Here is a 20,552-nt window from a genome sequence, read left to right as displayed (position 1 = left end):
ATGGCAGAAAGTGAAGAAGAACTAAAGAGCCTCTTGATGAAACTGAAAGAGGAGAGTGAAAAAGTTGTCTTAAAGCTCAACATTCAGAAAACTAAGATCATGGCATCTGGTCCCATCACTTCATGGGAAATAGATGGGGAAACAGTGGAAACAGTGTCAGACTTAATTTTTGGGGGCTCCAAAATCACTACTGATGGTGAGTGCAGCCATGAAATTAAAAGATGCTTACTCCTTGGAAGGAAGGTTATGACCAACCTAGATAGCACATTTAAAAGCAGAGACATTACTTTGCCAACAAAGGTCCATCTAGTCAAGGCTATAATTTTTCCAGTAGTCATGTATGGATGTGAGAGTTGGATGGTGAAGAAAGCTGAGCACCGAAGAATTGATGCTTTTGAACTGTGGTGTTGGAGAAGACTCTTGGGAGTCCCTTGGACTGCAAGAAAATCCAACCAGTCTATCCTAAAGGAGATCATTCCTGGGTGTTCATTGGAAGGACTGATGTTGAAGCTGAAACTCCCAATACTTTGGCCAACTCATGCGAAGAGTTGACTCACTGGAAAAGACCCTGTTGCTGGGAAGGATTGGGGGCAGGAGGAGAAGGGGATGACAGAGGATGAGATGGCTGGATGGCATCCCCGACACGATGGACATGGGTTTGGGTAGACTCTGGGAGTTGGTGATGAACAGAGAGGCCTGGCGTGCTGCGGTTCATGGGGTCAAAAAGAGTTGGACACGACTGAGCGACTGAACTGAACTGAAGTTCTCATAACTGAGATTTGATTCTCAGGCTCCCTTGGAAGTGACTTTGAAACCAGCTCCACTCTGCCTCCCTCTGTGCAGGGGCACCTCTTCTTCTGACACCTCCCTCCCCAAACAGGAACACAGCATCCTGGGGAGGAAGCTATTGCCACGTGCAGACTGACGCAGTGTTGTGTTCATTTCAGGGGAGAGCAGTTTATCAGGCATGGGGCCTTCTTCCCAAAGTGAGTCCCTGACAGCGTGGAGCTTGACATTGTGGCCATCTTGCCTTGTCACTCAGCTGTGACATGATGCTTCGGACATGCGCTTCCCTGGTCCCTGAAGTCACCTGGCGCCCCCCAGGATCCTGGGCCATGACTCCCAGAGGATTCGTTGTTGTTGTTCAGTCGCTCAGTTGTGTCTATCTGTTTTCGACCCCATGGACTGCAACACGCCAGGCTTCCCTGTCCTTCACCATCGACATGAGTTTGCAAACTCATGTCCATTGAGTCAAAGATGCCATCTAACCATCTCATCCTTTGTCACCCCCTTCTCCTCCTGCCCTCAATCTTTCGCAGCATCAGGGTCTTTTCCAATGTGGTCCATGCCGTGTAGGACCACCCAGAGGATTTAGCCCATAAGAAAGGAACTATGGCACAGCTAGCCTGATGGTGCCTGTTCTGACCCCATCCCACCTTCTGTACCTAAAGGCTCAGCTTCTGGCCAGGACAAGGCTGCTCAGCTAGTGCTGTGAGATAACACAGTGCCCTCCTCAGACTGGCAGAGCCCCAGTCTCTCTCCACACTTACCCTGTGTGTTAGTCACTCAGTTGTGTCTGACTCTTTGCGACCCCATGGACTGTAGCCCACCAGGCTCCCCTGTCCATGGAATTCTCTAGGCAAGAATACTGGAGTGGGTTGCCATTTCCTTCTCCAGGGTATCTTCCCAACCCAGGGGTTGAACTTGGGTCTCGTGCATTGCAGGTAGATGCTTTACCATCTGAGCCACCAGGGAAGCCCCACTTACCCTTCTAGCTCATTCAAAGGAAGAAAGTCATTTCATGGGGGATCCCTTACCATGACCCACTAGGCAAAACAGATGTTTCTAAGGTCTGGCTGAAAGCGTGAAAAGCCAAATTAGTTTAATTTACAGAGGAGGGGAGATAGGAGACGAAGAGCCCTTACTTGTGTTTCTTCCATGAAAATTTCTACCATGAAAATTTCTATTAATACTCATATGATAAATGGCTTTTAAAAATTTTTGATGATGCTGCATGACTTGTGGGATCCTAATTCTCCCACCAGGGATCAAAGCCTCACCCCTTGCATTGGAAGCTCAATGCCTTTATCACTGGCTAAGTCGCTTCAGTCATATTCGACTCTTTGTGACCCTATGAACTGTAGCCTGCCAGGCTCCTGTGTCCGTTAGATTCTTCAGGCAAGAATATTGGAGTGGCTGCTATCCAAAAGTCTACAAGCAATAAATGCTGGAGAGGGTGTGGAGAAAAGGGAACCCTCTTACACTGTTGGTGGGAATGCAAACTAGTACAGCCACTATGGAGAACAGTGTGGAGATTCCTTAAAAAACTGGGAATACAACTGCCATATGACCCAGCAATCCCACTGCTGGGCATATACACCGAGGAAACCAGAATTGAAAGAGACGCGTGTACCCCAATGTTCATCGCAGCACTGTTTACAATAGCCAGGACATGGAAGCAACCTAGATGTCCATCAGCAGATGAATGGATAAGGAAGCTGTGGTACATATACACAATGGAATATTACTCAGCCATTAAAAAAAATACATTTGAACCGGTTCTACTGAGATGGATGAAACTGGAGCCCATTATACAGAGTGAAGTAAGCCAGAAAGAAAAACAACAATACAGTATACTAATGCATATATATGGAATCTGAAAGATGGTAACGATAACCCTATATGCGGGACAGAATGAGAGACACAGATGCATGGAACAATTTTATGGACTCTGAGGGAGAAGGTGAGGGTGGGTCGTTCTGGGAGAATGGCATTGAGACATGTGTATTGTCATATGTGAAACAGAGCACCATTCCATGTTCGATGCATGTGACAAGGGCTCGGGGCCGGGGCAGTGGGATGATCCAGAGGGATGGGATGGGGAGGGAGGTGGGTGGGGGGTTCGGGAAGGGGAACACATGTAAACCCATGGCTGATTCTTGTCAATGTATGGCAAAAACTATTACAATATTGTAAAGTAATTAGCCCCCAAGTAAAATAAATAAATTTATAAAAAAAAAAAAAAAAAGTTTCTTGTTGATTCAAGACAGAAGCTGCTATGCACAGATGGTTGTATCCAAGGGACTGCCCCACCTCCCCCTCCTGCGCCTCCAACACTTCACCCCCTGCCCCCACCCCCGCCCCCACCCCTACCCCCACTGCAGGGAGGAAAGGAACATCTGAGAGAAGGTGACCACCACTGCAGAGGACAGGTTCCTTCATCAACGGCTGACCAAAATCCCACCTAGGGTGCAGAGGTGAGAAGAGTGTCCCCCCTCCCCCACCAGAAAGGCATAGCCCCGTGCTGGGGCAGACAGTGAGTGCCAACTAGACAGCACAGCTTGTAATGTTAAATTTCAATAGCATCACATAATCTCTCCCATCACAGTCACCAGCACTGAGTTTTCATTTCATTTTTCTGTCTCTTTAAAGTGATGCTAAGGGAGATAATGCTATTTATTTGTTGCTAGAATTTACCTTTCATTAATTATAAGTGAAGATGCATCTTTGCATGTAACTGTGAACCCGTCCCTTGATCTCCTTTCAAAAGAATAAATTATTTTCCTTTCCCTTTTTGTCTACTGTCTCTAATTTTTCTTGTCTACTTGCAAAGTCTTCATTTTAGTAAGTATTTTAACATACTTTCTATTCTATTTTCCTTTAAATTTTCATTTCAATATTTTTGGTTAATATACACTTAAAGACTTCTAAATAGTCAATACATTTCATCTCCATTCTTAGTAAGCTGCTCCACTAGAAATTTGAGAAACATCTACTTTTATTTTATTTTATTTTTTGTGCCCAGGAGCTCAGCTGTGTCCAACTCTTTGCAACTCCATGGACTGTAGCCTGCAAGGCTCTTCTGTCCATGGGATTTCCCAGCCAAGAATACTGGAGTGGGGTGCCATTTCCTTCCCCCTGGGGATCTTCCTGACCCAGGGATTGGACCTGTGCCTTTTGTGTCTCCTGCATTGGCAGGCAGATTCTTTACCACTGAGCCACCTGAGAAGCCCAATTTTTATAGTTTTAAAATATTTTTATAATTTAAGTTTTAACTAACTCTTCAATCTATTCAGAATTTATTTTGGCATATGGTAAAGATTTAAATTAACTTATTCTACCTAGTGAGCCATTGTTTCAACACTACTTGTTCACTATATTAAATGTTTACATCTACCAAAAGAATGTAGGATTATAGCTTTACCTCTCAATGTAGATTGTAGTTACATTTTAATTTTAAGATATTTTCATTTTTGTTATTTCCTACAGAGTGTGTAATTATATTTTTAATTTCCTCTTTGACCAATAATTGCTTTAGAAGAATATTTTTAAATGTCTATGCATTTATAATCTTTCTGCATAAAATACCTTTTTTATTGAGGTATAGATGGCATAAAACATTATATTACTTACAGGTGTACAACATAATGATTCCATACTTGTATATATTGCAAAATTATCACCACAATAAGTGTAGTTAACATCCATCACTACACATAGCTACAAATCTTCTTTCTTGCAATGATTTACTCTCTCAGTAACTTTCAAAAATGCAGAGCAGTATCGTTAACTATAGTAACCATGCTGTACGTTATATCCCTAGGACCTATTTATTTTATAACTTGAAAGTTTGTACCCTCTGACCCCTTCAGCCCATTTCATCTGCCCCCACCCCATACCTTTGGCAACCACTGATAGGTTCTCTGTATCTATGCATGCACGCTCAGTCACTTCAGTCATATCCAACTCCTTCTAACCTTATGGACTGTAGCCTGCCGGGCTCCTCTGTCTGTGGAATTTCCCAGGCAAGAATACTGGAATGGGTTGTCATTCCCTCCTCCAGGGGATCTTCTGAACCCAGAGGTTGAACCTGCCTCTCCTGCGTTGCAGGCAGATTCTTTAGCACTGAGCCACCATGGAAGCCCTCTCTGTATCTATAAGCTTGGATTCCCCCACCTAGATTCCACATCTAAAATGAGATCATATGGTATTTATCTTTCTCTGACTTATTTCTCTGAGCTTGATGCCCTCAAGGTCCATCAAGGGGGAAGAAGGCAAGGTCTTGAAGGATGAATAGGAGTTCACTTGGTAGATACAGATGAAAAGCATCAGACTCCCTTGCTTTCCCACCCCTGTGACTCTCTCCCCCGACAGCTACTATATTTTTATTCAGAACACTTTTCTCCACCTGACATGTTATATATTTATTTGCCCAATGAATGAATGAATGAAAAAAAGAATGTACACAAAATCCTCAAGGCATAATTCTCTACCTCCATTATCACAATTGATTCAATAATTGTAGAGAAGAAGATAGCAACTTATTTTATTGATAAGGAAGAAGCAGAGATTAAAGAGTTTGACCACTATGAAATCCATGTTAATTGACAAAAGCAAGAGATAAACTTGAATATGTGGCATCATCTCACAAGAACATGTGTGCATGCTTAGTCGTGTCTGACTGCCATTTCCTTCTCCAGGGGATCTTCCCGACCCAGGGACTGAACTCAGGTCTCCTAAATTGCAGGTGGTTTCTTTACCACTGCATCACCTGGGAAGCCCTCACAAGAAGAACAGTAGGCCCCAGTGTTCACAGTAGCACTGTTTACAATAGTCAAGACATGGAAGCAACCTAAATGTCCATCAAGGGAGGAATGGGTAAAGATGTGGTCCACAAAGTCAATGGAATATTATTCAGCCATTAAAAACAATGAAATAACACTGTTTGCAGCAACAAGTATACACCTAGAGACTATCATACTGAGTAAAGTCAGAAAGAGGAGGAAAAACATCATATGACATCCCTTATATGTGGATTCTAAAAAGAAATAATACAAATGAACTTACAAAACAGAAATAGACTTGCAGGTTTAGAGACTAAACTTACAGTTGCCCTTGCCAGGGGGAAAGATGTAGGGAAGGGATAGTTAGGAAATTTGTGATGGACATGTACACACTGCTATATTTAAAATGCATAACCAACAAAGACCTTCTGTATAGCACAGGGAACTCTGTGTAAGGTTATGTGGCAGCCTAGATGGGAGGGGAGTTTGGGGGAGAATGGATACATGTATATATATGACAAGAGTCCCTTCGCTGAAACTGTCACAAAATTGTTAATTGGCTATACTGCAATACAAAAAAATTTTTAAAAAAGAATAGTAACATCGAATGAGGGAAATATCCCCAAATGGTAACAGTAGGTGGGAGTGGGAGGTAGCCCCTGGAGGGTGTGTGTGAAAGTTTCCATTTTCTTAGCTACACTTCCGGGTGATTTCAACAAAGCACACCAGCCCGGAGAGGCTGGGCACGTGCAGATGGCACTGTCCATGCCTGGTTCTAAGCACTTAGGAAGGCATGGTTCCCACCCAGGCCCGACTCAGGGGCTCTTTCTCCCTAAGACTCTGCCTAACTCATGCTATGTCTTCATTAGTCTTATTGGCAGTAATCGGCTTCTGATCAAGATTAATAGAGAAAATATTTCCAAAACACTTAAACAAGCACTCCCATTCATCTATGCTCTGAAAAGTAATCTTGCGGGGTAACCTGTGAGAAGGGTTAATTGCAGTTTCAGACAGAAATCCATATGGAACTTGCAGGGGGCCACTCACACCCCCCGGCCAGCCTCTGAGAGCCAGAGGGCATGTCTGTCCCCAGCTTGGCGCTGTGGATTCGGTGGCCGTGGCCTGGCTGTGGGGGCTGCAGGCATTGTGGATAGCCTGGCCCCATGGGTTGTGAGCTGCCTGGCTTTGGTCTTACCTTCTCCAGCCCATACTTTCTTTATGCATTAAAGGAGAATATTAAAACACTTATTTTTAAAATATTTTTAGTCTATTGCCTAAAAGGGGTATTTTCATCATGGCAACCTACGTCCTGCCAGGCAGCTGGGAGGAGAAGCCCAGTCGATGTACAGAGGAGGTCAGAAGGCTATGCGCACAGTGCTCCTCTAGGTGGGAATGCCCTCCCGACTGTCCTTAGAGGTGGCTAGGGACTGAATGTTTGTGCCTGTCTAAAATTTCCATGTTGAAGCCTTAATGTGATGGTAATTAGGAGGTGGGGGCTTTGGGAAAGCTTAGATGAAGTCATGAGTGTGGGTCCCCTAATGATGGGCGCGCGCGTGTGTGTGTGTGTGCGTGCTCAGTTACTTAGTCGTATTGGACTCTTTTCGACCCCATGGACTGTAGCCCACCAGGCTCCTCTGTCCATGGGATTTTCCAGGCAAGAATACTGGAGTGGGTTGCCAATTCCTTCTCCAGCGGATCTTCCTGACCCAGGGATCAAACCCACATCTCCTGCACTGGCAGGCAGACTCTTTACCGCTGAGCCACCTGGGAATATTAGTGCCCTTCTAAGAAGTGAGACCAGGAGCCCTTTCTCTTCTCCATGTGAGGACCCAGCAAGAAGGCAACTGTCTGCAAATGAGGAAGACAGTCTGCAAACAGCTGCCCTTACCGGGAGTATGAACCAGGCCCTCTTTGGAGCTCTGACCCTCCTCTGACCCTCTCTTCTTGAGTGGTTCACTGTCGCCCTTGAACCTGCATTGTGTGGCTATACATCTGCAGCTGCCTTGGAAACTGAGCCTCGTCCAAGTATAGGACCCACAGCACAAGCCCAGCACAGGGTGGGGCGGGCCTCATCCACATCTGTTGAGCTCTCACTCCCTGCTCACCCTTGCACCCCCAATTAGCGGTGCCAGCTCTCAGCACGTTTATGCTGCTGTGGTTTCAGATCCATGGCACGATGCTCACTAGGCAGCCTGCAGGTGTCTCAGGGCCTGAGGAGGGTATCAGGAAATACACCCTGGTCTAAGGGCTGAGGAAACGGGGTAAACCGTCACAGGAGCAGGTGTCCAGCAAGGAGAGAGACCTGATCGGCCGTGTCCCACCTGCCTCGAACTGTGGGGTCCACTGTGATAGTTGACTGTGGATGCCTATCCCTGGGAGAGCAGCCCCCTGCCTCACTGGTCCTTAACTTCTTATCCTCTACCCTGGAGTGAGTGCTAAGTCGCTTCAGTTCAGTTCAGTTCAGTCGCTCAGTTGTGTCTGACTCTGTGACTCCATGAAGCGCAGCACACCAGGCCTCCCTGTCCATCACCAACTTCCAGAGTTTACCCAAACTCATGTCCATCGAGTCGGTGATGCCATCCAGCCGTCTCATCCTCTGTCGTCCCCTTCTCCTCCTGCCCCTAATCCTTCCCAGCATCAGGGTCTTTTCCAATGAGTAAAAGTTCAGTTCAGTTCAGTTCAGTCACTTCAGTCATGCCCAACTCGTTGCAACCCTATGGACTATAGCCCACCAGGCTCCTCTGTCCATGGGATTCTCCAGGCAAGAATACTGGAGTGGGTTGCCATACTCTCCTCCAGGGGATCTTCCCAACCCAGGGACCAAGCCTGCATCGCTTCTGTCTCCTGCATTGGCAGGCAGCTTCTTTACCACTAGGGCCACCTGGGAAGCCTCCTCCACCCTGGACCTCCTGCCTAACAGCACCGATGCGGTCATCAACACGAACTCAGGCACCTGGGCCCTGTTGTGCTTCATCACCGTTCCAATGGCTTCACACCAATTAATCCTCCCCATGGCCCAAAGCAGGGCTGCCATTGTCTCCAGTTCACAGACTGGGATCTTGAGGCCCAGAGACTTTAAGTGACTTACCCGAGGTGGCACCACTAGTTAGTCACAGGGCCCTAGTCCCTGGGCTCAGCCACAGTGCATGCCCTCTGCTTAAAAATAGTCAGCCAGCACATATGGAGCACTTGGGGTACCCGGTCATGATTCCAAGGGGTGCTCAGGGTCCCCCGATGAAGGCAAGGTGAGACCAAGAAAAACCCAATGGTTCTCCCAGGTGGTGGCGAGAGACAGTTGGGCCTTTATCCCCAGGGAGCACCTGTGAACAGAGTCCTGATCTCCCCAGGAAGTGTCCCAGGAGTCCTCAGAGAACTGGGTGCTCAGTCCTCAGGGTGCTCCAGGCTTGAGTCCAGGACAATGCTAGGACCTGACCCATGGGTTGTAGCCAAGGCCTCTCTGCCCACCTGGCTGAGCGCCTGTCCCAAGGCCCTGCTGCCCAGACTTGAAGGCAACATTCCCATCTTGGAATGTTCTAACACCACCAGCTTGGAGGCGCATAGCTTGTGCCGATTTGATTCTGAAAACTGTTGACATTAGGACCATGCAGTTACATGCATGGATTTCCAGGAGACTGAGCAGTGAGCAGAGGTTTGTCGACAGAGCTCTGCAAATAAGCTGGGCCCAGGGCTCGGGGCACCTGCAAGGCGGGGTGTGAGAAAGGGACGCCCTCCCAGTGGCCTTCACTCACTCATTCATTATGGTAGCTCCAGAGTGCCACATGCTATTGAAGGCCCTGGGGATATGCAGCAAACCCACCCAGCCCCCAGGAAGCCCCACTGTAGTGGAGAGGCAGATAGTAAACAAACAAGCAGATGCAGAGTATTCCAGAAGGTAATGAACGCCATGGAGAAGAAAAGACAGGGCAAGGGATGGGCAGTGCTGATGGGAGGGCAGGGGCTGGTTTGGCACAGAGGCCCCTTCACCGAGGGGCCCTCTGAGCAGCCCTCGGAAGAAAGAGGATGCGGGAGAACAAGCTGGGTACTCCAGTTGTACAGAGTAGCCAGTGTGAGAGCCCTGAGGAGGGATGTGGCTGGCTGGAGAAGACCAGGGACTCACGTCCACAGGTGGGGCCCAATGCTGGAAGGCCCTGCAGGCACAGTGATGCTGTGGGCCCTCCTGAGCTGCAGAGCCATCCTGTGACTTCTGAGCAGAGAACTGACAAGAGCTGATGCCTGCCGTGATGTAAATAGGCTATGGGGGGGGGCAGTGGTGGAAACGGCAGCTGCAGTATGAACCAGAGAAACACGACAAGAGAGGGTTCCAGAATGAGAGAAGTCTTGGGGTGAGACACTTGGAAGGAAGGAAGCACAGTGGGATTTGCCGATGGATCGGAGGTGACACGGAGAGGAAAGGAGGTGGGTCAAGGATATGATGCCTGTGTTTTTGGCCAAATACTTGGAGAGTTGGAGTTGTCACTTTCTGATTCAGGGAAAACTGCAAGAAGAGGCATGGTGAGAGGTGGGCAGGGGTCTGGGGGCTGGGTGTGCACTAGTTTAGGCTTGATACATAAGCGTTCAGTGGGGAGGTTGATTACACACTCAGGTTTGAGTCTAGAATTCAGGGGTGAAGCTGAGGCCTGGAAAGGGCTTGGGAGTCTGTGCTTACATGTGACATTGAAAACCACGAGACTGAGGGAGCTCGTCCAGGGTGTGTATGTAGATGGTGAGAAGGTTGGCAAGGGAGCGCTGCATGAAGCCAGCCAAGGAGACTTACAAGGGGCCAGCAGCAGGTGAGAGGATAACCAGGATGTCGTGGAGTCCTGGGAAGAGAGGGAAGACAGCATTTCAAGAATGAGGACATTGATGGGTGGTGTGGAGTGAGTGCTGTAGACCATGGGATGAGGGCTGCAGACAGAGCTCTGAGTGTGGGGTCGCAGAGGCCACTGGTGACCATGACGTGGGAGCCACTGCAGGGCTTCAAGCAAATAGTGACCTGCAAGAAGAGGCGTGGTGGGAGGTGGGCAGGGATCTTGCACCTGAAGACCAGTCTGGCTGTGGTGCTGAGAACTGATGAACAGGGTGAAGGAGGACAGTGGCCAGACCCAGACAGCCATGGACATAAAGAACCAGCAGGTTCACTGACAAGGGGGGGCGAGGGCAGTAGAGGAGAGGAGCCCAGGATGGTGCCTAGGTGCTTGGCCTCAGAGCCTGGGAGGTTGGAGTCGCCGCTGACGGAAGGCTGAGTCTGAGCAGGTGTGGGGGAGGGAAGGGTCAGGACAGACAACACTGGAGATATTTGACTAGATGGCCAAGTGCAGCTGTGGAGCGGACAGTTAAATGGTCAATGGGACGTTCGGGAGAGAGGCCTGAGCAAGGATGGAAATGGGAGACACCAGCATAGAGACAGCGTTTCACATCTGGGGTGGCAGGAGGTCCCCAGGAAGTGTGTTGATGTGATAGGATAGTTAAACAGGTAGCTATGGAAGTCCCAATAAGGGCCCATAGATAGAGAGGGAAACCTAGGGAACTTTGGGAGACTGCTGTAAGTTAACATTCACTCAAGAAAGCTATTGGAACATCATGGAATGAAGCAGGCTTTCTTAACCGGAAAGCCATAAATAAAAGCATGAGATATGCCCCTGGCCATTAGGTGAAAGAAAAATGCCATCACCCTTCTACTGATGTGAATAAGCACTATGATATTTGGGGCTTCCCTGGTGGCTCAGTCAGTAAAGAATCTGCCTGCCATACAGGAGACTCTGGTTCAATTTGTGGGTGGGGAAGATCCCCTGGAGAAGGAAATGGCAACCCACTCCAGTATTCTTGCCTGGAAATCCTATGGACAGAGGAGCCTAGAGGGCTACAGTCCATAGGATGGTATGAAACTGTCATGAAACAGTTGGACACGACTTGGCGACTAAACAGCAACAACCCTAATTTGACCTGAGAGGGTCAGACACTCTCCTGCCTGATAGAAAGGAGGAATGAGTGAATAAGCCTCACATCTACTAGAACCAGGTGGTCTTTTCCCCTCCCTTTGTCCTTTGACTATAAAGTCGTAACTCACTTAATTCTCAGGGCAGAGCTCCCTCGCCCCCGCCTGTATCTCTTACAAGCGTCCTATAGTAATAAATCTGTCTTGCCTATCACTTTCCTCTCACTGAATTCCTCCTGCACTGAGACACAAACAACCTGAGACTCAGTGTTTCCAGACACCAGGTGGAGAGTGATCCTAATTTAAAAATTGTAGGTTGGAGTCCCAAGGAGCATTAGGGTTTTGGGCAGGTTTGAGTCCAGGCACATGGGTTCAAGTCCCAGTCTGAGGAGAATGGCTTCAGATGGAGCAGCAAGTGAGCTCTGGGCACCCCACCTGCCATCAAGAGTGGGGAGAAAGGATCCTGAAAAAGAATGACTGGAGAGGTGGGAGCAAGGCCAGGAGAAAGTGGTGTCACCAAGTTAGGGCAGTGAATCAAGAGACTGGGTGATGGACAAGGTCGAAGCCTCCAAGATGGACTGAGAGATGACAAATGCTATTGGGGCAGGGGGGAGGAGCAAGAGGGAGGGCCTAGGTCTTCAGACTTCGTTTTCTAAATTATGGCAAAAAGCTGACCTTATTCTATGACGATCTTTCACTCGACCTTATTTGGATCCTAACATGGATCAAGGTTCCCTCTCTTCACCAGCACTTCCTCGCAAACAAAGGCCAATGAGATCAGCTACTGTCAAGGGTGGCCTCAGCCTTCAGAATTGTCCCTGTCATCAATAAAGTCTCCTTCACTTGAGGCCTTTAATATAATTTCCTCCTAATTCTTTAAAGGCTAGTGATTCTCATCAAGTCAATGAGCTGCCTTGAGTGACCAGAGCATGAGCACCAAGTGCAGTGGATGCAGGCCCACCCAGGACCGGAGCTCAAGTGCACGGCCCGCCAGAATGCAGGAGAGATGGAGAGGGGGCTGGGAAGATCCAGAAACGCCCCTGTACCAATTCAGTCCTGTCCTTACCCGATTCCGCCTTACTGAGGAAGTTGACTGTATTTCCTGTTCACTTGGAAATCAGTTGAAATGTATGCTTTCTACTTTCCTTCAAGGAGGAGAAAACTGTGAGATAAAAAGCTCCGGCCACATCCTCTGCCCTTTGTTGAAACACGAAGCTTTGAGTCACCTTCCCCATAAAAGCTCCTGTCCCGAGGCAGCGGCTGAGCTCCCACAGGCAGGGCGTTGGCTCCTTCCTGGGCTGTTTTTCGTGACCAGGTCCAGGCTCAGCCCTCAGACCAGTTGGGAAGGTTCCTTGAACTTAGAATGTCGTGCTGTGATGTGACTGAAACCAAAATGCTTGGGGGCCCTGCCCCAGGCGCTCTGGAGAGAAACTTGGGCTGGGGAGTTAGATGTTCCCCTCTGAGAAGAAAAGTTATTTATTTCTCACTTGAAAGCTAAATGAGGTGTCCCCATCTCATCCTGGACAAAATGCTTCACTTCTGACTTCATGCCCTTGGGCAGGCGCACACGACCTTGGGCAGGTGCACGTGACCTTGGCTAGGTGAGTTGGCCTCTGAGCTTCCTCTCACGGAGACAGTAATCACTTCTCCCCACATGCTGCTGGCAGGGGTCAGTGCTATCTTGCTGAGTGTCGAGCACGCACTTGGCCCAGGTGATGGTGACTCAGCGTCAGCCTTCAGTATTGCTGTGGCCTGGGAGGCATGTGGGACCCTGTAAGGGGAGAATCTCGGCAGGTGGGGTCCTCATGTTTGTCCTTTCCCACCAGGGAAGCCTGGGTGTCCTTCCCCAGTCTGTGAAGTGGAGGGACTGGGGGCTGGTGGTCACACGTTGTGGACTGGTGACTGCAGGGGTGGGGATGGTAGTCTTTCCTGAGCAAGGACAGGGAGACCAGGAATCTCCAGATGTCTTGGGCTAATGGTGGGCTTCCCTGGAGGCAGAGCTTTCAGACACAAGCTGCCCATCTTCCCCACCGGCCCTTCCTGGTCCTCCATCCAGGAATACCAGTAGATGAAGAGTAGTTCCAGCCTACGGCCTCTCAGTACATTGACCTGCCTCCCTCTCCAGCTCCTGGTGGCCCAAGGCTGGGAGGGCGGAGTCACTGGGCTCATGAAGCTCCTCCCCCCAGGCTACCATCTTCACTCTTTGGAGAGAAGGCCATGAGCGGGCACTTGGGGGAACTTAATTAGTACACATTGAGGGCTCACACTAAAGCCCCTGGCTGTGCACCTACCTGGGCCCATTACTGGAAGGGAGAGTGGGCCATGGGACCATGTCTCAGGAGGAGATTCTAGCCAGGCAGAGGTGCCACCTATGATGGCTCCCCCCATGCCCTCCCTACCTCCCAACGGCCTCCTGTGAAGCTTCCATGAGGGGCTGAGGGGCACAGAACGTAAAGACACTGATGAAAGCAGAAGCCAGGATGAGAGAGAGCGAGGGCTGAATGGACCTGCTCTGATTTCTCTCTGTGCCACTTGCGACCATCTGGTGTAAAGGGGACCCTGATGGCCCAGAGGAGCACCAAACCGTGCCCCTTGGCTGGCCTCCTGGGCAGAGCAGGGATGGACAGAGTGGATTCTAGAGTGTCACCCAGGAGCAGCAGCCCCATGGCCCTGATTCTGACTTTCCGTGAGGGCCAGGATCTCTGGCCCTCTCCTTGTTGTCATCACTGGTTGCCACCTGGGTCATCTGTGGATGAAGACAGGTCCTCCTCTGGGAGGTGGGGCCATCTGTCCTAAATGCAGAGGTAGTCCAAGGCAAAATGGGATGTAGACTAAGACGGCCCTGGCTCCCTCCCTTCCATGGGGGCCATCTCCTGCCCCTAACGCCCTACAAGGGCCTCACTGGGCCAGAAACACACATGCGTCAGACTCCCCGTGGCCCCAGAGTCCAGCTCTGAAGGCAATCTGTTCCCTCTCCCTGAGTTACTACCCCAGCAGCGCCGCCTACCAACAGGTGTTTGATGGTAATTAGGCAAGAACACATTATTGAAAACCTATGTGTGTGATTGTGCAGCAAAGTCACCAAAATCCATTCAGAAGGGTTTGCTCAACCAATCTGTCTTCAGTGAATCAGTGTTTAGCAACCATATAATACCAGCCTCCCAAGTGCCATCACAGGGCTTCCCTGGTGGCTCAGCTGGTAAAGAATCCACCTGCAATGCAGGAGACCTGGGTTCGATCCCTGGGTTGGGAAGATCCCCTGGAGAAGGGAAAGGCTACCCACTCCAGTATTCTGGCCTGGAGAATTCCATGGACTGTATAGTCCATGGGGTCGCAAAGAGTCGGGCACAACTGAGCGACTTTCACTCACAACTGCCATCACAAGCCCAGCCGGGCCGGGGCTCTGGGTTTAAAGTGGGAACAAGTTTCAGGGGCAGCTGGTTGGAGCCTGAGATTCAGAAGTAACAAGGGCCTCCCTTATGATTAATCCAACTCAAACCCCCTACTCTCAGGCAGGTGTACTTGCTGAGGGGCTAGTTTCTGCACAAATAACTCAGAGATAAAACCAAAGAAGGGTCATATGAGGTTGTCTGAAAAGCCCATACACCACAGACCTGCAGCTGTTGCTGGGGCAGCAGTGGGCTGTCTGGTCAGCCCTGTGTGAGCATGAGCACGTGGTCACACAGGAGAGGGGCACTGGAAAGTGGAGGGAAGAGGCAAAACCAAGGGCACCACTGACAACTCCAAGGGTACCTTCCTAATGCCATTGGTAAAAGAATATTTCAAACCCTCCCTGCTCCTGGCTATGCGTCTCAGACATGATAGTGTCTGGGCTTACGTTCCATCTTTTGGAAACACTCAGTGCTAGTCAACTGCAGTACAAACTGGCTCCCTATGGTCTCCTCCTTCCTTGCCAGATTCTGGGGTCTGGGAGGCCTGGGGCTCAGAGACCATGAATGCTGGGTCATGCTCCCTGAGGCCATCCCCTCCATGGACAAGGTCTCTGCATAGACCGCGTCCTGGGGGTTCCCTTTCCCACCGTCCCAGTCCAAAGTGATCTGGATATGGGACCAGATTTGCAGGTCATGGGAGGAATGGGCACAGCCAAGCCAGTTTTGCTGTAGAAGCCCCAGCTCCTCACTCAGGCAGGACCCTCCACCCTGACAGCTGAACTTCTGTCCTGACTGCTCTCCAAACCTCACACTGTAGTTCTGGGGTGAGGAAGGCTGGTGGTCAAGTCCGCTATCAACTGCAAACAGTCCCCACCAGCAGGGAGCTATGTACAGAGAGACACTCCCTCCAGGCCCCTGCAGCTGGGAGGTGTCATCTCAGCCAGCACCCTGTTCTCACCCAACTTGAGTCACGCTTGTTACACCTCAGACCCCCAGCTCGGGGCTAATTCTGTTCTGTTGTTCACCGTAGTGTTCTCCCTGTTTACAGATTAGATAATCTGTAAATGAGGCTCAGAAAAAAGAACTCACACGTCCAAGGTCAAAGCCTGTTGTAAGTGAGGCATCAAGCTTTGACGCCGTCCTTGGGGACCCCAAGTCTGGTACTGTTTCAGGGACGTCAGACTCCACTGTGGAATCAGGAGGTGGAGCTGGTTGGTGCAGAAGCTTCATGAAGGCCACGGCCAACAACCACTCCCCAATAGCAACTCTCACCTCTCAACTGCAGTGAGTACCAGGTATATATGCAGTGAGTACCAGTACTGCACAATTGCACTGATCTCACATGCTAGCAAAGTAATGCTCAAAATTCTCCAAGCAAGGCTTCAACAATATGTGAACCGAAAACTTCCAGATGTTCAAGCTGGATTTAGAAACAGCAGAAGAACCAGAGATCAAATTGCCAACATCCGTTGGATCATAGAAAAAGCAAGAGAGTTCCAGAAAAACATCTACTTCTGCTTTACTGATGATGCCAAAGTCTTTGACTGTGTGGATCACGACAAACTGTGGAAAATTCTTGAAGAGATGGGAATATTAGAGCACGTTACCTGCCTCCTGAGAAATCTGTAGGCAGGTCAAGAAGCAACAGTTAGAACTGGACATGGAACAATGGACTGGTTCCAAATTGGGAAAGGAGTATGTCAAGGCTGAATACTGTCACCCTACTTACTTAACTTATATGCAGAGTGCATTGTGAGGAATGCCAGGCTGGATGAAGCACAAGCTGGAATCGAGATTGCTTGGAGAAATATCAATAACCTCAGATATGCAGATAACACCACCCTTATGGCAGAAAGTGAAGAGGAACTAAAGAGCCTTTTGATGAAAGTGAAAGAGGAGAGTGAAAAAGTTGGCTTAAAACTTAACATTCAAAAAACTAAGATCATGGCATCTAGTCCCATCACTTCATGGCAAATAGATGGGGAAGCAATGGAAACAGTGACAGACTTAATTTTCTTGGGCTCCGAAATCACTGCAGATAGTGACTTCAGTCATGAAATTAAAAGACGCTTTCTCCTTGGAAGAAAAGCTATGACAAACCTAGACAGCATAATAAAAAGCAGAGACATTACTTTTCGACAAAAGTCAGTCTAGTCAAAGCTATGGTTTTTCCAGTAGTCGTGTATGGATGTGAGAGTTGGACCATAAAGAAAGCTGAGCGCCGAATAACTGATGCTTTTGAACTGTAGTGTTGGAGAAGGCTCTTGAGAGTCCCTTGCAAGGAGATCAAACCAGTCATTGCAGATGGATTCTTTACCAACTGAGCTGTCAAGGAAGCCCTAAAGGAAATCAGTGCTGAATATTCATTGGAAGTACTGATGCTGAAGCTGAAGCTCCGATACTCTGGCCACCTGATGAGAAGAACTGACTCACTGGAAAAGACCCTAATGCTGGGAAAAATTGAAGGCAGCAGGAGAAGGGGATGACAGAGAATGAGATGGTTGGATGGCATCACCGACTTGATGGACATGAGTTTGACCAAGCTCCTGGAGTTGGTGATGGAGAGAGAAGCCTGGAGTGCTGCAGTCCACAGGGTTGCAAAGAGTCGAACACGACGGAGCGACTAAACTGAACTGAACGGACGAAGTTCAGTGCTGCCCCATCTTTAGGATATTTTTACCTCAGCTCAATTGTAAAATTAATGGATAAATTATTATCGTACTAAAAAGACTTTTATTTTATGCTGATCATTAAGGAGGGAGGCTTCACACTCCAGCCTGGTTACAGAGACCTGAAATTGCTTATATTAATCTCCTTGTTCTGCAGGAATGGACTCTCACAAAATGTGTTTTAAATTGTTTTCCAAAGGAAGGGAAGGCTGTGAGGAGGGGGCTGGTGGCTAAGAGTGGCCCTATATTTCCAATGGGAAACCCTTAGCAAGACTTCTGGGAGACCCTGTGGGGAGCCAGGGCCCTCAGTCCAGGATGGGGTCTCTGGAGACCCTCCGGCACAGACATCCCTCAACCAGACAACACAGATGGCACTGTGGCACTTCCGATTCGAGAGCTCACATTCTCCATCAGCTTCATGCCCAGCAGCAGGCCGACCTTGTGGGTGAGCAGACAGAGGGCTGTCGCTGCCTCAGGGTGCCCACTATTCTCTGGGGAAACTGGAAAAGGTCATCTACGCCAGGGGATGTTGGAAGCCAGTCTCTAAATCCATGTGGAATTGCTCAGAGTGCCGTGGGGGGCGTTGCAGGCGCCCTTCGGAGAGGCATAAGTAGAAAGGTAAGATCCACACGGCAAAAGCAACAGGGGAAGGAGCAACCTGAGGACAGGCTCAGAAACCGGACTGGAATGTGCCCATGGACCAGTGGAGCCACAGACTGGGCCAGAGCGCAGGGGGTACTGGGGAGAAGTGAGAAGAAGACAGGTCAAAACCACGACATCAGATAAGACAGGCGTCAGGTCAATGAGCAAAAAATGAGGCCAAAGAGACACTTTGTGATGTTAAAGGCTGCCATCCCCAGGGAAGATATAACTGTTACAGACCAAATCGAAAAAACAGCAACCTTAATAAAGAGGAAATTAAAGAAGATGAGTGGAAAAGTAGAAACACACTAATGATAGAAGACTGTAATTCTCTTGCTCAATCTAAGATAGATAAAGGAGACAGAAATATGTGAGAACAGAAATATAGAAGACTTAGCAAGATCAATCGCAATTATTGAAGAGAAAAATTACAAATGAGTCATTACCCTCTGACCCAGCAAGCCCGTTTCTGGAATTTATTCTTCAGATATATTCAGAGTACAAAATGACACATGCAGAGAACTAGTCCCTGCAGTAATGTTTCTTACAGGAAAATATTAGAAACAATAATACATTATGGTACCTGTACACACTGGAGTATTATGTTGTATTAGAAATAATTAAAAGGGAAAAAAACAAGGAAATTCTCTATGTACCGTGGAAAACATTTTCTGGGATTCATCATTAAATGGTAAACAAAAGGTCCATCATGGTGAATAAATAAATGGGCAAGAAGTGTAAGAAAGTGGGAAAGTAAGTATACATGGGCTTCCCAGGTGGTGCTAATGGTAATGAACCTGCCTGCCAATGCAGGAGACACAAGAGATACAGGTTCCATCCCTGGGTTGGGAAGATCCCCTGGAGTAGAAAACGGCAACCTACTCCAGTATTCTTGCCTGGAAAATTCCATGGGCAGAGAGCCTGGCAGGCTACAGTCCATGGGGCCACAAGCATCAGACCCGACTGAGTGACTGAGCACAAGTACATATACTTGCAGCTGTACATAGAAATGTTGGAATAATACAATAAAATCAATACAGGTTGTAACACATACCTTTTCATAAAACGTCACTTTGAATTTTGAGCCATATGAATAAGTGAATGTGCTGGCAGAACAGTGACCATCTAAAAATGCCCATGTCCTAGTCCCTGGAACTCATGACTATGTACTTCCTGGCAGAAGGGCCTCAGCAGGTGGGAACAGAGTTAAGGACCTTGAGATGGGATGGTTATCCTAGGTCATCCAGGCGGGCCCCAGATAATCTCATGCATCTTTAAAAGCAGAGACTCTCCCACGCTGGGGTGAGAGGGAGCTGTGACTACAGAAGATGAACCAGAGAGGGACGTCCCTGGTGGTCCAGAGGTTAGGACTCTGCGCTTCCACTGCAGGGGGCCCAGGTTCAAACCCTGGCTGGGGATCGTAAGATCCCACATGCCATGTGATAAGACAAAAAAAAAAAAAAAAAAAAATGAAAACAACAGACAAATATACAAACAAAAACCTCTCTGAAGAGAGAAGAAGAGTCAGAAAGATACAACACTGGTGGCTGTGAGGATGGAGGAAGGGGCCACGAGTCAAGGACTGTGGGTACCTCCCGAAGTTGGAAAAGGTAAAGAGTTTCCTCTGGAGCCTCCCACCCTGCCCACACCTTGACTTTAGCCCAGTGAGATCCATATCAGACATCCGACTTCCACAACTTTGAGATAGTAAGTATGTGTGGCTTTAAGCCATTACATTTTTGATAACTTGTGACAGCAGTCACAATTTATTAATAAATGAATTAATAATTCATTTATTAATAAATGATTTAATAATAAATTATTTATTAATAATTAATAAATAATTAACACAATTAATTATTTTTAAAAATTAAATTGAAAACATCAAGAGGACATTTTTGGCTTGTCCCACTGGTCTGGCTCAGACACTGCTGGTGGTGAGAAGTCCCTGGGTCAACACTGAGTGGGTACGCAGCTCACAGTCCTGCCGTTACCTCGACATCCCAGGAAAGCCCATCTCAGGTTCACCCAAGGACCTGGGGACAGGTTGAGAGCAAGGAGTTCAGATACCTCAGGCTGGGAGCAGCCCTGGGTGGGTGCGATTCTCAGAAACAACCTTGTCCAGTGGAAAGCTCTCATGCCCTGTGACCACTTGGCAAGAGAGGCCAGGCTTAATAGGGAGGCAAGCGTGTTGCTGCAGAGTTAGAAACGGTGCTTTGTTCAGACAGCTTTTGAAAGTCTGCCTGGAAGGCCTGCTGATGGCCAGGATAGGACAGAGTTAGTGACTCACAGCCTGGCCAGGCCCAGGAGGCGACCATAGGTCCGTCCTGCCCAGACCCTCTTTGGAAAA

At 48.5% G+C, this 20,552-nt stretch overlaps 1 protein-coding gene and 1 non-coding gene across 4 annotated transcripts in view; one reads left to right on the top strand and one right to left on the bottom strand.

Annotated features, from left to right (window-relative positions):
* Positions 1-20,552, bottom strand: part of CAMTA1 (calmodulin binding transcription activator 1) — a 975,729-nt gene that overhangs the window by 323,486 nt on the left and 631,691 nt on the right. The window lies entirely within an intron of this gene.
* Positions 19,549-19,621, top strand: TRNAG-UCC (transfer RNA glycine (anticodon UCC)). The gene has a single exon. It is a non-coding gene; the product is annotated as a tRNA-Gly (tRNA).

This window comes from Giraffa tippelskirchi, chromosome 5 (assembly GCF_054371585.1).
Source record: "Giraffa tippelskirchi isolate mGirTip1 chromosome 5, T2T-mGirTip1v1.2.pri, whole genome shotgun sequence".
Taxonomy (NCBI): domain Eukaryota; kingdom Metazoa; phylum Chordata; class Mammalia; order Artiodactyla; family Giraffidae; genus Giraffa; species Giraffa tippelskirchi.
This window is presented reverse-complemented; position numbering and strand designations above follow the sequence as displayed.